Below are 12,147 nucleotides of genomic sequence, written 5' to 3'. Positions count from 1 at the left end.
TAGATCTAGTCTCAATCTAACCTCTTTTAGTTTAAATCCATTGCTCCTTGTCCTATTGCAACAGGCCCTGCTAAAATGTCTCCTTTAAGTATTGAAAGGCCACAACAAGGTCTCCCCAGAGCCCTCTCTTGTCCGGGCTGAATAACCCCAACTCTCTTAGTTTGTCCTAATAAGAGAGGTGCTCCAGCCCTCTGATCATTTTTGTGGCCCCCCTCTGGACCTGTTTCAACAAGTCAATGTCTTTCCTTTGCTGAGGGCTCCAGACCTGGACGCAGTACTCCAGGAGAGGTCTCATGAGAGCAGAGCTGAGGGGCAGAATCACCTCCCTTGATCTGCTGGCCACGCTTCTTTTGATGCAGCCCAGGATTTGGTTGGCTTCCTGGGCTGCGAGCGTGCATTGTCAGCTCATGTCCAGCTTTCATCCACTAGTACTCCCAAGTCCTTCTTGGCAGGGCTGCTGTCTATCCCTTCATCCCCCAGCCTGCACTGATACTGGAGGTTGCCCTGACCCAGGTGCAGGACCCTGCACTTGGCCTGGTTGAACCTCATGAGGTTCTCATGGGCCCACTCAGCTTGGTGTTGCATGCGAACTTGCTGAGGGTGCACTCAGTCCCACTGTTTGTCATTGATGAAGATAATGAAGAGTACTGGTCCCAAAACTGACCCCTGAGGGACACCACTTGTCACCAATCTCCATTGGGACATTGAGCCATTGACCACTACCCTCCGGATGCAACCATCCAACCCATTTCTTATCCACCAAACAGTCCACCCATCAAATCCATATCTCTCCAATTTAGAGAGAAATATGTTGGGGGGGAGACTTGCCCTTGTGAAGCCTTGTTGGCTGTCTCAAATCACCTCCCTGTTCTCCTGCCTTAGCATAGCTTCTAAGAGGATCTGTTGCATGATCTTCCCAGGCACAGAGGTGAGGCTGACAGGTTGGTAGTTCCCAGGGTCCTCCTTTCTACCCTTTTCAAAAACGGGTGCAACGTTTCCCTTTTTCCAGTCACCAGGGACTTCACCTGACTACCATGACTTTTCAAATACCATGGAGAGTGGCATGGCAACTACAGAGGCCAATTCCCCACTCTGGAGACATTCAAAACCCGCCTGGATGCCGTCCTGTGCAACTTGTTCTAGGTGACCCTGCTCTGGCAGGGGGGTTGGACTAGATGATCTCCAGAGGTCCCTTCCAACCCTGACCATTCTGTGATTCTGTGACTCTGGGATGCATCTCATCAGGTCCCATAGACTGACGGATGTTCAGGTTCCTCAGGTGGTCATGAACTTGATCTTGTCTTACAGTGGGGGGTACTTTGCTCCCCCAATCCCTGTCTTGGGGTCCATCCACTTGAGAGGTGTGGGAAGAGAGCTTGCCAGTGAAGGCTGAGGTAAAAAAGTTGTTGAGTATACAGGGAAGACACAGAAAGGAGCGCAAGGTCTTTGAGCTATTATGAACCAAGCTGCTAATAATTACTGAAATACAGTAATATTCAAGAGAAACGCACTGAAAATCATTACACTCCCACCCCCAAAGTATATGCTTATGGATATTTATATGTTTTGTTTGAAATGAATCTTTTCCAAATTTTATTGAGTTGTATCATTTACAATTATCATCTTACTTCACAGAATCACCATGTATCACAAATGAGGAACTATCATCTTCCTTATCTGTTCTTAATTTCTTCATCACAAAATGTCATAAGTCTGCTCTTGTAATCAAATCTATTTAAAAAAAAAGAAAAAGGGGAAAAGGTGTAGCAGACTACTCATAGTTCTTCCACTTCCTTTTCTTTCTTTTCATTGGGAGGAGGGGAAATAATTCTTCTCACAGAAAAAAAAATCACTTTATATTAATGTGGCTCTACAACCGTACAATTGGTATGAGCAAAAACACAATCTGGCCCTGTAAATCAAGCTAAGCAGCTTATTTATTAACCCTATTTTGTTGGAAATCTTTCAGAGTTCAAAGCTTCCTTGGCACTCAAGAAGAACGGGCTTATCTGTGAGAAATAAAATGAAAATTAGTCTAAAAGTGATGTTTGAGTGACAACAAAATGTCCAAATGGGAAGTTGCAACTTATGGTGTGTTTACCCAGATTTTATTTAATAATTTCTATGTTAGTGACTAGTAGCAAAATACCAAAACCATAAAACTGAACGGATGTGGCAGTATTCCCTGGGCAGCTCAGAGGGGAGACAAGCACTAACTGCAAGTTAGTGTCTCTGGCACCAATGGTGGATCTCTAGCTGACATAGCTCACTAAACTAAATCACAGCTGAAAACTTGGCCATACTAATCCTTGTGCAAAAAAATATTGCTCCCTTTTTTAATTATTTATTTTTTTTCTGTGGAAACATTGTAAACATTGCAGTGGACCAAGCAGAGACATGAACCGGAAGATTATTCATCTCAACACCCAATCTCAGTGTACAAAGGAGTGTAACTGGTCAGTGATGTTTCCCTGATTATTGATACGCCACCATACATACACGATGTGCTATAATTCCCATATGTTTTACTAAGTCCACATTGTAATAATACTGTGATACTTTTTTTCTAGAGAGAAAGAAAAAGAAGGTTGGGGAAATAAATCTTGTGCAGGAGCAGTGAAAGCAACAGATGGAAATGCCATCAGGGGCTACGATCTCCCCTCTGAGCACATAACCTCCATACGGAACCAGGAAAAATGGAATACAGCAGAAAATTCTCTGCACTCATGGAACTGAGCTTCCTGATTTCAGCTATCCATATATCTTTAGGATCCACAAAGCAAATAAGGTCACCTAAGATCAGTCTCATGTAGTGGTTTTCATGTATGGCCTGTGGAAATATACTTGATAGTATTTGTAATGGGTATGCAATGCAGTAGTTTATGAGTTTCTTCCCCTTCTTCTACCCCACACACTCTATTTACTCTATTGCTGCTCTACTGTATCATGTGTATTATACAATAGATTAAAAAAAATTAGAAAATAAAGAAACAGCAACAAAGAGTGTGTCTACACATGCTATGTTGGCTGACATGATGAAGCGTTTTCCAGTGTAACTGAAACAGTTTAATTTTATTAACTTCTTTGGCTTCTAGAAGTTTGAAAATGACAAGTCTATAAGTGCTCCATAATAACATTCATGCATGTAAATTACAGCTGTTCCTTTGATATTTTTACCTGTATCAAATATCACAAATTTTCAAAGCCAAACTGTTGGTATCTCCCTGCAATACTAATTATTCCAGGAGACCACAAATAGAGTTTTACAACTTTCATTTGTTGGTATGAAAATTAAACATGATAAACAAATTTGCGAGTTTTGCTGCACTAACTCATACCAACTCTGCCCATACTTATATTTTTTATCATCTGATGGAACTGCTCATTTCATCCAAAGTCTATTCAAGGCCCTGAGCCAGAATTTAAAATGTCAGTGAGAACATTTCCCCTGACTATGGGTGAGAATCTAGTTCTCCATATTACTTTTGCTGCTATTTCAGAAAGCTGACAGTGTTTCTTCTCCTTTTAACACGTGTCTACTTTTAACTATCATAGAAGAAAAAGAAAACCCCGAAATAAATCAGTTTGCATACAATTAAGCCACAGCGAGGGACTCTCATTTAAGCTTAAGGGGCAGCAATGGTTTTACTCAATAGTTTGAAAACAATCATTGTCCAAACACTAACATGTGGAACACCTAACTTATAAAACCACACATTTTTCATCTTATTAAAAACTGTTACAGAGACTCTCTTTCCTCAGAATGTAATTCCTTAACACCTGTTTTTGACAGATCATGTTTAATATATGAGCATTTTTTTCATATATAACAGAAGAAAACATGGAGATAAATACAATATTAAACGAACTGTGATGTACAGAATATATTTCTACCATGGAAAAATATTATAATATATAGACAAGCCTTTATGCATATACCTTTATGTGCATACATGGAAGCATATATTGGCTTGACTCTTTAAAACCAGAGCTGCGCTGGATGCAGGTTGACACATCCTGTCAGGAAAATTACCGTGGCAAAGCAAGTCTCCCAGAGCAGGACAAAGGACAGAAGCTATATGGAACAGAGGGAATACTTATTTGGAAATCACAATGTGGAAATGGACTTGAAACACTCTTAGATGAATACATCTTCTGAATGGCTGCAGCGTTCTGGCTTTATTTAAATGCAAACTTTTTGCAGGGTAGCGAGGCTGATGAGCTCTGCCGACGGCGGTGTGAAGCGCCTGCCCCACCACCCCTGGCTGATTCACCACCAGCCCCCTGGTCACCCCAGATCTGCTGGTGGAGCAGTTCCCTGAGCTCTCCCTACGCTGCTGCAGTCCGACAGGTGGAGCTTGCCAACGTCTCGTTCAGCACAAGGGCGACCATACGTGCCGTGACCAAAGACCACTGTAGCCAACTCCCTTTAGCACGGGCTACTGATACATGAGAAACTGAGCGTGCCTGCAGGGGTTGTTTCTGGGACAGCCTTGTGGTTTCTAGCTGCCTGCATTTCTCAGGATTCCTGTGCTGGTTATTGTAACCAAACTATGTTGTTTAATATTAATCCATCCACCATAATAACCACTTTTCAAAACTGTTTATACCTCTGGTTTATACAACATTCTGCAACAGTGAGTATCATCATTTAATCGGGGGGGGGAGGGGGGGGGAAGAGTATCCTTTTTTGTTTTGGTTTTGAGACTTCTTGCTCACTAAATCCTGGAGGTAAAGCATTATAATCTAGCTCATGAAACTGTCAGCGAATGGAAGGCCGGTAACCTCTCTGAGAAAGGGAGGACTGAAGGTAGTTCCCATCCCAAGCACAGCAAGATTTCAGAAGCTCTGTTCGTGCTCTGACATTTGTTTGAATCCATCTTTAAGCACTTAACTATAGCAGAAAGAATTTGATAGCCTGTCCACTCTGAAAACCTGTACCAGAAAATTTTCTGAGCTTTCCATTTATACCAATTTCCATTTATTCCAATTTCTATTTTAGAAATTACTTTTCATTTATACCAGCTTCACAATTTGTTAGAGTTTCACAGAATCACAGAATCACAGAATTATCACAGTTGGAAGGGACCTCTAGAGATCATCTAGTCCAACTCCCCTGCTAAAGCAGGATTGCCCAGAGCACATTACTCAGGACTGCATCCAGGCAGATCTTGAAAATCTCCAGGGAAGGGGACTCCACAACCTCCCTGGGCAGCCAGTTGTTTCTGACTGGAATAAACTATATAGTAAAGGACATTTTTTTTTTGGTATATCTATGTTACCATTATTCAACCAGGATTGTGATGTTACTTAGAGCTGTGATTTTTAATAGACCTAATTTATGCTGGCAGAAATTTAGCATATAGACTAGGCTTTGCTTTTGTTTCTTTCTTCTTTTGTTTTGCTTCATTTAGCTCAAATTTCCTCTTAATTTACCTAAACCAAACTAAAATAAGCCTTATGTACTCTGAAAACAAAAATTATTTCTACTGGTTTAATTAACCCGTTTCAAAAACAAACACTAAATTAAACAAGGATATGTGTTTGTAAAGTACACAGCAGAACACCCAAAAAAATAATTGCAATAGGGATAACTTTGTAAAACGTGCTATCAACACAATATAGAACCACTGTAACATTGAGCTTTGAAGAAATATGGAGACTCAATTTTATAGGAGGTTGTTTGTTCTCATTAGAAGCTGAGCACATGAAAGAAATCTAAAAATTGTAGCACTGCAGTGAGTCAGGTCTGGAGTGATGCTGACATTAGACGCCAGGACTGCGGGCCATATAGCCAGTGTACTGCTCACAGAAAGCATCAGCAGAACAGGACATGCCAGGGGGAAGGGCTGATCCTTGACAAACAGAATATCCCTCTTCTTGCATACAGCTCAGCGGTACCTTTTTGAACTAGTTTTTGATGAGTTTACAAAGATATACCGTGTCGGCCTGTAGCACACATACCATTATCTACTTTAAAGACTCGTCTCCATTCCCACTGTTTCCTTCTTCAATGCTGGTCTTGCTGCTGTAATTACTGTAACAACTGTCTGTGTCACAGACACTTTCTGTAAGTTTGCATAGCATTTAGCCAAAATGGGGCTCTGGTACTTCTTGGGGTCATTAATATATTACAAGCAAAGAACATAATTAAATATTTATGTGACTCTTCCTTGCCATGTTTGATACATATTGTTTTATTTTTTAATGAGATCTTTGAGCCTCAGTTTATATCTTTAGTAAGATCACTCCAACATCTTCCTGGAGGGGAACAGCATTTTGACCTCTTGTGAAAGGCAACTGGGAGAAAACAGCATTTCACCCAGAGAACGGTGGCTATGACTGTAGACCAGAGGAGTATGTGAAGAACTGGTTGACTATAAGTACTGACAGAATTAGAGAAAAACTATATTTCTGTATCTTAAGAGCTTTTTACATAGTACACATTATTACACCGCGGGAAAACAAAGCTCTGCAGCGTTGTAGGGTTTTCTAATAATAAGCAGCTTGTTCTCGTTTCTTGTTCTTTACAAATGGTTGCTCAGACCTTTATCACAGACTACTCCTTTAGCATCTGTTCAGTAAAAACAAAGGGCTTTTCAGGAGCATCAGAGATTTGGGAAGTTTCTATGAACATTTACTATATTTCTATAGTAAAATTGTCTACCTCTTTAATTAACAACACCCATTAAAACCAAATATGTCCGCTTTTGCCTTGCAAAGTACTTCCATGGTTATTTCTTTACTTTCCAAGTTAGCTGAGATCTTTCCATGAGTTAATGACTTACTTTTGCTATTACAGCAACTGAATTACTTGCCCTTCAACTACCTTGAAGTATGCAAATAGCAATTAGCTTGTGTTAGTCATTAGCAGCTCACCATTTTAGGCCTTTTGTGCTGCACTGAAATAGATATATTGGGAAATTATTATAAGCTTTAAATTCTTGTAATTGATGTCATTCTACAGAAACTGGAGATGACTTGTCATACCTCAGTCACCATGCATATTTGGTAACTCTTGGCTTTCACGACTTAATGAAAAAAGAAAAAAAAAATTATTTGGATTTCTAAACATGAAATCTGTGCTGTGTGTCCACAATATTAGGCATATACACAGCATGAAAAACACCTGTACCATAATTTATTTACGACCTGCAGAAATGCTGCTATAACAGCATATATTCAGTGTCAAGTACAAAACTGCCCAATTTCTGTTGGACTCCTTTGGCCTGAGAACTATAAACATAATGACTGTGTACACACTCGATAAAAACACAATTATACCATTTATACCATATATATTAATATGATTATATCAGTATAAAAGTGCTTTCCACATATACAGAGCACAAAACACATCTGCAAATATCTTATAAATAGGACTTCTGTCAGTGCACAGCTGTCAACACTGTCGGGTTTGTAGGGCACATGTGCTTTGCTGCTCCCTGTCCTTCCCTGTCCCCTGTCCTCAATTCAAGAGGCACTAAGGCACACAGTGTGTCAGTACCTGAGAGTTGAACACTTTATTTTAAGTACACTGTGGGTTCTCAGACTGGTTCTCAGACCCTATAGGAAATGTAGAGAAAGGGATTTCACTTCTCACAGTTTCTTCTACCTCTGAAGTTTTGAAGTACTTTTTCAATAGCCATAGCTCCTTTTGCCAGTTTGCAGGTTCTCTGCTGTGCTTTTATTGTTAGAAAAATAGAACTGTGTAAATAATAGTTCTTTTGTCCCTTTTAGAGTCGGAGTGCATGGTTCTTCCATATTTGCAGAATATCAATGCCCATCCTATTAACCTGCAGTACTACAATAACAATGAATAAACTAAAGAAAAAAGCAATGAAAATCAGCATATGCTATAGGCATTCACAAAACACTTACACAGAGTGGTCCTGTTACCCCTGGTCCAGGAGATGAGGAAATACCTGCTACTGCAATTTTTTCTTATTTTTATTTTTTTCTTGAACACCACTTTCCCCATTTACTTGGTTATAGATTTCAAATTTTTTTTATTTATTTTAGTTTAGGGATGTAGAATTGAAAGAAATCTCTCTACTCACTGAATCCAATCCTCTTCTCTTGCAAACCATTTCATATGATCCCTGTCATAAATCAGTCAAATTATATCATTTCTCTCATTTCCAACCTCAGTTATATTATACCCACTGTATACCTCTTCCTTTTACTTTTGTCTTTTTTTATGTAATTATTATGATATAAAGACTGACCACATTGTATAGGGAGGTTTTGGATTTGGTTTGGTTTGTTTGTTTTTTCACTCCCTAAAGTTTATTTCACTTCTATTTCAACAGATCAATATTCTTCCTATCTCAAGGTTAGTTTGGTCAAGCTAAGCAACTGACAGTCTGCACTTCCTACTTTAGGCCAAACACAAAAACCCTTAATAATTCTGGTAGCTAGCTGTAATATGAAGATTACATTCTTGAACTGGTTACCCAGGACAGAGACAGAGCTGAGGTACTCAATGACTTTTTTGCCTCAGTCTTCACTGGCAAGGACTGCAGCCACACTGCCCATGATGCAGAACGCAAAGGCGAGGATTGGGAAAATGGAGAACTGCCCACTGTAGGTGAAGATCAAGTGCGAGACCACATGAGGAATCTGAAGGTGCACGAGTCCATGGGACCTGATGAGATACATCCGCGGGTCCTGAGGGAACTGGCAGATCAAGTCGCTAAGCCACTAGCCATCATATTTGAGAAGTCATGGCAGTCTGGCAAGGTTCCTGCTGACTGGAAAAGGGAAAACATAACCCCTATTTTCAAAAAGGGAAACAAGGAAGACCCAGGGAACTACAGGCCAGTCAGTCTCACCTCTGTGCCTGGCAAGATTATGGAGCAGATCCTCCTGGAAACTCTGCTGAGGCACATAGAATATAAGGAGGTAATTGGCAACAGCCAGCATGGCTTCACCAAGGGCAATTCATGTTTAACAAATTTGGTGGCCTTCTAAGAAGGGGTTACAGCGTCACTCGACAAGGGAATACCAACTGATGTCATCTACTTGGACTTGCGCAAAGCATTTGACACTGTCCCACACGATATCCTGGTCTCTAAATTGACGCGACATGGATTCGACAAATGGACTGCTCAGTGGATAAAGAACTGGCTGGACGGTCACACTCAAAGAGTTGCAGTCAACGGCTCGATGTCCAAGTGGAGAGCAGTAATGAGTGGCGTTCCTCAGGGGACAGTAATGTCTTTGTCAGTGACATGGACAGTGGGGTCGAATGCACCCTCAGTAAGTTTGCCGATGATACCAAGCTGTTTGGCGAGGTAGACACGCTGGAGGGGAGGGATGCCATCCAGAGGGACCTGGACAGGCTGGAGAGGTGGGTCCAAGCCAACCTCATGCAGCTCAACAAGGCCAAGTGCAAGGTCTTACATCTGGGTCAGGGCAATCCCAAGCACAAATACAGGCTCGGCGGGGAATGGCTGGAGAGCAGCCCTGAGGAGAAGGACCTGGGGGGGCTGATTGACAAGAAGCTCAACATGAGTCACCAGTGTGTGATTGCAGCCCAGAAGGCCAACCGTATCCTGGGCTGCATCAGAAGTGTGGCCAGCAGGTCAAAGGAGGTGATTCTGCCCCTCTACTCCACTCTCGTGAGACCCCACCTGGAGTACTGCATCCATCTCTGGAGTCCCCAACATAAGAATGACATGGACCTGCTGGAGCATGTCCAGAAGAGAGCCACGAGGATGATCTGAGGGCTGGAGCACCTCTCCTATGAGGAGAGGCTGAAAGAGTTGGGGCTGTTCAGCCTGGAGAAGAGAAGGCTCCGGGGAGAACTTATAGTGACCTTCCAGTACCTAAAGGGGACCTACATGAGAGCTGGGGAAGGACTTTTTACTAGGGCATGCAGCAATAGGATGAGGGGGAATGTCTTTAAACTGGAAGAGGGCATGTTCGGGTTGAACATTAGGAAGAAGTTTTTCACTTTGAGGGCGGTAAGGCACTGGCACAGGTTGCCCAGAGAGGTTGTTGAGGCCCCATCCCTGGAGGTGTTCAAGGTCAGGCTGGATGTGGCCTTGGGCAACCTGGTCTAGTGGGAGGTGTCCCTGCCTCTGGCAGGGGTGTTGGAACTCAATGATCTTCAAGGTCCTTTCCAGCCTAAATCATTCTATGATTCTGTGATGATTCTATGAATATGTATAACAGAAGAGGTGTACAACTTGCTGCTGCCTTATATAATTCCTGAGTCAAATGTAAATAACTATTTGCCTGAAGTTTTCAAAGGCAATTGTAGTTGCTTTTTCAGTTTCAGTTCTAAACAGGCTGAAGGATAGTTTCTTCTTTGACTATGCTACTGACTCCTAGTTTTGTACAGACTGTCACCTCATTAAGATTTTGTAACTCTTGCACTCTCCTTCCTTTTTTATTTTTTATATTGTGGACCTTCCAGTGACTACTATTTCACCATATACTGGCTTTATAATATACTTTCACTGACTATCGTTCTGTTCAAGACTTGTATTACCTTTCTCAGCTGTAAATATTTATTACTACTTTTGTAGTGTATGTGAGCCAATTTGCTCCATTATGATTTATTTTATTTTGCTAGATCTAGTGAATGTATCACAGCTTCATAACATTGTTTTATTGGATAGCAAAACAATGAGCAACTGTATTAAAACTAATGCACTTTGACATGTATCAGCACTTACAAAAACATTGTTATTGAACCTCAATTATGTTCATTAAAAAGGCATAGCAACAACTTCTAGCACTGATTATATGCCATTATATTTATAGTCATAGCACTTGTGCTTCTCCTTAGCAATGCTTAATGTAGTTGGGATAGGAACGCAGGTGATTCTGGCATCTCATCAGGGGAAGTAAGGTGCTGTGTCATTGCATGTACTTATGTATACTGATGTGCTCACAGGATGAAAGGCATCTCAGAGTTTTACATAGTACCATTCTGAAATAGCCATTTGCATAACCTCATGATGGATGTAGTCTTTCATTCCCTTTATCTTCAGTTAAGCAATCCCTCTTATCCCCCTTCTCATTGCCAGCAGCCTCTTCAGAGTGGAAAACCTATGAGAACTTGTTCTCCTTTGCGTGTTCCTAATGACCACCTTTGGCAATAATGTGTTTGTGAAGCCATCTATTTATTTATTTATTTATTTACATACTTTCAGTGACTGTAAGAAAATAAAAGATGGTTCTGAACTGTATAAATCCTTTCTAATAGAGCGTGCAACCTGTTAAGGTTGCCTCAAACCTTAAGTTATCTTAAATTACCCAAAAGTTAGCTTTGGAGTGTCTAGTCTCGAGACTAGCACTAGAGTACCGTGAAAGCTTTCAGACATGAGAAAGGAGAACTGGCCCGTTGGGCCTCCCGTAGGATAAAAGTAATAAACTGTTAAACTGATTGGAAGCGATGGTAGTTATAGACAATATCTGTGCTCAGCTCAGTGAGTAAACTCAGAATGGCAGGAGACAGAGGTGTCTAACTACCTTTAGGCTTTTATGCTACTCTTCCCCATAGGTTACGATGAGAAAAGATACTTCCCAAAGGGAAGAAAAATCATCAGCCCTTCCTAAATAGGTATCAGAAAAGTATGAGGAATCATCTTCTATAAATTTTTATCAATAATGCTGCCAAGCACAGACAAGACACTTGCTGTGCTAGGGGATGAAACAGAAATAAAAGAAAAAAAAAAAAAAAAAAAAGCTGAGCAAGAAAGATTTGTTACCAAATCCTGATTCTGGAAGTTGAAGAAAAGTGCAATAACCTGAGCAAATACCTTTTTTTAGTTCTGTCTAAGCTGAGCAGGGCATTCTTTAATTTAGACTGTGTTGATCAACCATGATAACTGGAATACCATGTTTTATAATTTTTACAAGACATGGAAAGTAATGTTTGCAGAGGGAGGAAGTATTTTTACTAATATCACTCAGTCAATATAGCCAAAGAAATTAGAGAAGCTTTTGTATTCTAGGATCCTTTTATGATTTCTGAAGGTTTTCTGAGCCAAAAGCTTGTATGTTTTGAAGCAATATCCATTGGCCTAATAAAAGATATTATCTTTTCATGAAAGTTATATTTGGTGGCAACTTCAAAATAACATGGCTACAACCCTTCTGCTATAACTTTTCTATGAACATACTCATGAAAAT

The sequence above is a fragment of the Vanellus vanellus genome (assembly GCF_965231255.1).
Source record: "Vanellus vanellus genome assembly, chromosome: 1".
Lineage (NCBI taxonomy): Eukaryota > Metazoa > Chordata > Aves > Charadriiformes > Charadriidae > Vanellus > Vanellus vanellus.
Note: the sequence above shows the minus strand (reverse complement) of the source record.